Below are 4,636 nucleotides of genomic sequence, written 5' to 3' on the forward strand. Positions count from 1 at the left end.
GTAATGGGGTTCCTGGTCTTGCGAGTGGCTTGCAGTGCTCCCTAGTCCACTTCAGAGAAACTGGCACTGACTGGAAGAGAGATCAAGTCACCAGTTGCTTACCTACCTTGGGACCCTTTCTCACTTGGGCGTCTGCAGTGCCTTTTCCTGAACTCAGATTGCGCGACCTTGTTCCGTTTTGTCAGACGGTCCTCAATACCTGGTCATCTTCCTGGTCTCGCCTCTTGGCCACTTTCCTTTACCAAACTGAAAGTGACTAGGGAGGATGATACTGTTGACCCCTGAGGTTGGCAAGGACGGCAAAAAGTCCTGGTGCGGCCGCTACTGCCTTGTACTGGGGTTAAGGGGACAGCACTACTGGTGAGGCCACAGGCAAGACTGCCTGGGCTTCCTCTCATCCCCACCGTCCCCGGGCATCTGGGACCTCAGGAAGGCCAGCCAGAGGCAGCAGGCAGACATATGTGAATTTCAGTCTCTGATCACCAACGATGCCCCAGTGTGATCCCCTCAAGGGGGCGCCATCCAGATTACTCTAGGGGCTACCCTATGTGAACACCACAACTGGGTATCAGGCTGCTGGGCAGAGTTGCTCTGAATTCGGCCTAAGGCTTCCTGCTGTTCTATCCCGTCAGAATGAACTCAAAGACCAGAGTCAGCCATCCTCACACGAACCTCCCAAAGCCTCAGCTGTCCTCCCACTGGAGCTAGGGTCAGCCCAGAGCCTAGTGGATAGGTGCAGGGGAAAAGGCCACAGTGCATCCCACCTGGGTGGCCTGAATTTGTTACTGACCCTTTCTCCTGCCCGGTGTTATTGGAGCCAATACTAAGACTAAGTTTGGTTCAGAAGCAAAGGGAAGCTTTATTTTTTGATCAAAGAAGGGAGAGGTGCAAGCTTGTGCTTTTGAGTACACACTCTTCTGGGCAGGCCATTGGTGGCAGGGCTGCTTTACAGGGTTCTCTTCAGTGGGGAGGGGGTGGAGTTCTTATGGGTGGGGTGCAGCTGTGCTTCTCGTGGCTCCAGATTGCAGTGCATCTCTGCATATGGCCCACTGTTGTCATGTTGAATTGAGGTGTCGTCACAGTACTTCTGCTGCGCTGAGGTGATGGGCATAGCCGTTTTGCACAGGGAACTCTGGTCTGAAGTGCCGGATGCTAGGCCTCTGCATGGGGCACCCTATGAGCACAAAGGAAAAAACATGGTTTGACTTTATTTTATTACCCAGCTTCTATTTTTATCTCCTGGGAATTGTTAATGGGCATTGCCGGTGACAAAATCATCACACTAGTTGTAAGAATTACGAAGGAAATGAAGTAGGTTATGTGAAGGATAAATAACCAAGTCCTGGGGAGGGGTGACATTTGATGTAAGGTGGTCAGTGTCTCTGAGAAGGGGACTTTGATGGTGGGGCCTTAAGGACCAGGGACCAGTCACACTGAAAAGCCAGGAGTGGAGTGGATTGCTCAGAGCATGAACACAGAAGATAACCATTCCAAGGTCCTGAGACTGGAAAGGGCTTGGCTGATCTTAGTTTTAGTAAGTCAGTGAGTGAAGGGTGAGGAGTGTCAGAGAAAGTGGAAAAGCTTGGCAGGAGTTAGACCAGGCCCTCCTTCTGTTCACTTGGCCAGTTGAGTGTTTATGTGAGACAGTCAATTTCACTTTGGTCTTTTACCTGCCAATTGGATGCAAAACAGACAACAACAGCAAAACCGTCTGTCTAAAACTAGAGGGAGAAGTATCACATTCCTGGAACTGTGTGCTCTGGTGTCTCCTCCCATCCACATGAACCATGTCAATATATCATCTCTATCTCCTAATTCAATGCCTGGCCTATATTAGCATTCAACAGTATGTACACAAATGATTTGTAATTGCTGGGAGGTATTTTATGTTTCCTGTTCTATCAGGCATGCTTAGAACTGTGGGATTAGCACATAGGATTAAAATGATTTGAAGGTAAGAGACTTTTAAGACACTATACAGTTGATCCTTGAACAGCCTGAGTTTGAACTGCGTGGGTCCACTTCTCCATGGATGTTTTTCAATAGCAAATACTACAGTACTAAACAATCCCTGGCTGGTTGAATCTGCAGCTGCAGAACCTGAGATCCAGAGGTACCACGTATACTGATGGCCAACTATAAATTATAAGGGATTTTTGACTGTGTGAAGAGGGTTGGTGCCCCAAGTCCCTGTTGTTCAAGGGTCAAATGTGCAGTCTTTAAGGGGCCAATGAGCCACTAGAAATCACAGAGAGCCTCCTGCGGCGGACGGTTGTTGATACATTTTGACAACTTATTGATTATTTAAAATTAATTAATTATTATTCTTTGGCTATTAACCTAGTCCTTATGTCACTTATAATATCACAGAAGTTTTTTTTTTCCTTTGGAGTGTAGTTGATGTACAATGTTGTGTTAGTTTCAGGTATACAGCAAAGTGAATCAGTTATACATGTACATATATCCACTCTTTTTTAGATTCTTTTCCCATATAGGCCATTACAGAGGAGGATGGTCTTGTTGATTCATTCATCTAAGGTACCTATAGAGCATCTCCCTCATGGTAGGCATTTATGCTGGATGCTGAGGAGACAAAGGCAAATGCTACATGGTCACCATTCTCACCACTTAAGGAGTGAATTGAATATAAAAAAAGGAAATGTTATACAGCATCAGTCATGCAGTTGCAGAAATCTCTAGAATGTGCAGTGCTGTCATATACAGTGGTGCAGTGAGGGTCTAGTCTGGTAGGGAACATATGCGAAATAGCTGTCATGCAAATCACGGTATGCTGACATTTATCACCGACAACTGTTAAATAATGTCAAATGATAGGCTTGGTTGTATGTATATAAATAACAAACATACATAGCAGATTCTTGGGAGTGTACTAATTCTTAGAGATTCTTAATGCTTCACTAAGTAATGAGATATAACATAGAGGGTTTTTAAAAGAACTATTTCAATTAAAAAATTTCATAAGATATTGAGAAAATTCTGATTAAAAAATGAACATATTTTTGACCTTACAAATGTACTCCTGGGAATATTTTCTGAAGATATATGTGTAAAGATTCAGACACAAAAGTTTTTTGGGTTTTTTTAATGCTTTTCTCCTTTTTATTCTGTCAACATGCCAAGCATACTCCCTTTTCTACCTCTTGTTTTACTGAATCTGGAAGGCTTGTCGCCCAGATTTCCACTGGGCCAATGCCATACCGTCATTCAGATCCCTGTTCGAAGGTCTTCCCTATCATAGAGACCATCTACTACTACTTGTCACTCTTTGTCTTCTTAACCTGCTTTATTATGATTATTATAGTTTTATTGTAGGACTTAATCACTAGCTGTTATATTTATTTGTGTGCATTGTTTTTCTTGTCTGTCTTTATCCCTCAGTCCCAGAAATGTAAGCTCTGTGAGAACGGAGGCTTTGTATTCCCACTCTGGGACATGGTAGATATGAGCAATGAACACATATTCCATAAATAATCCTTTAACAAATAAATAACATAAACAAAACAAGCTAAATGTCCATCAGTAGGTTATTCACCAGTGCATTAGGTAGCCATATAATGAAACTGTATGCAGCCTTTAAAATGGTATTTGTAGAAATAAATATATGTATATATATTTTTTAATGTGGTAAAACGTTCATAGTAGAGTGTAAGAAAAGGTATAGTTTGCAAAGCAGGCTTTTCACTGTCCAGTATTATTCTCTCTCTTCCTCTCTCTCTCTCTGCATATACATAGCATCTTTGTGTGTTTTTATGTGCATATGAAAAAAGAAACAAAATGTTCATGTTAATTATTTCTTTTTTTGTTTGTTTTGGGTTTTTTTTGTTTTTTGCGGTATGCGGACCTCTCACTGTTGTGGCCTCTCCCGTTGCGGAGCACAGGCTCCGGACGCGCAGGCTCAGCGGCCATGGCTCACGGGCCCAGCTGCTCCGCGGCATGTGGGATCCTCCTGGACCGGGGCGCGAACCCGTGCCCCCTGCATCGGCAGGCGGACTCTCAACCATGGTGCCACCAGGGAAGCCCCATGTTAATTATTTCTGAGTGGAGAGAAATCAGTTTAATTTGTTCTTCTTGGAATTTCCTATGCATTTTTAAACTTTGTTCGTTCTGTTTCTATTTTTTTAACAAGTTTTTGGGTGTGTGTGTGTGTGTGTACAAAAAATCTAAAGTAATAAAGGCATTTTTAATCCTCAAATAGATTAAGCACTTGTGTTGAGCATTGCAGATTTGGGGGGTTTTGCTAGTTTGTCTCTCTGGAGTGACCCATATTGACTAAATGTCAAAGTTATCATTGGATTGTTACCTGTTGCCTCTAATATCTTTATATAGGCAGCCAGTGACGTAATGCTTAATTCAGGAATTTGGTAGAGTTTTTATGTGCAAAGGTATACAGTAATATTACTGCAGTGTATGATATTTTAGCATCCTAAATACATACTTTTAAAATCGACCCCTAGTATATGTTTTTAAACAAATGATAGTTTAATGTAAATAGCAAACTTTGTCTTCTGTTTTTAATGTGGCTTCTGAGTTTTGGTTGCTTACTTTCCTCTTCTCTGGCAAATTTAATGTTACTACTGTTACAAGAAGAAGCTGTTTATCCCTTCAGTCTTTTGAT

The sequence above is a fragment of the Physeter macrocephalus genome, chromosome 14 (assembly GCF_002837175.3).
Source record: "Physeter macrocephalus isolate SW-GA chromosome 14, ASM283717v5, whole genome shotgun sequence".
Classification (NCBI taxonomy): domain Eukaryota; kingdom Metazoa; phylum Chordata; class Mammalia; order Artiodactyla; family Physeteridae; genus Physeter; species Physeter macrocephalus.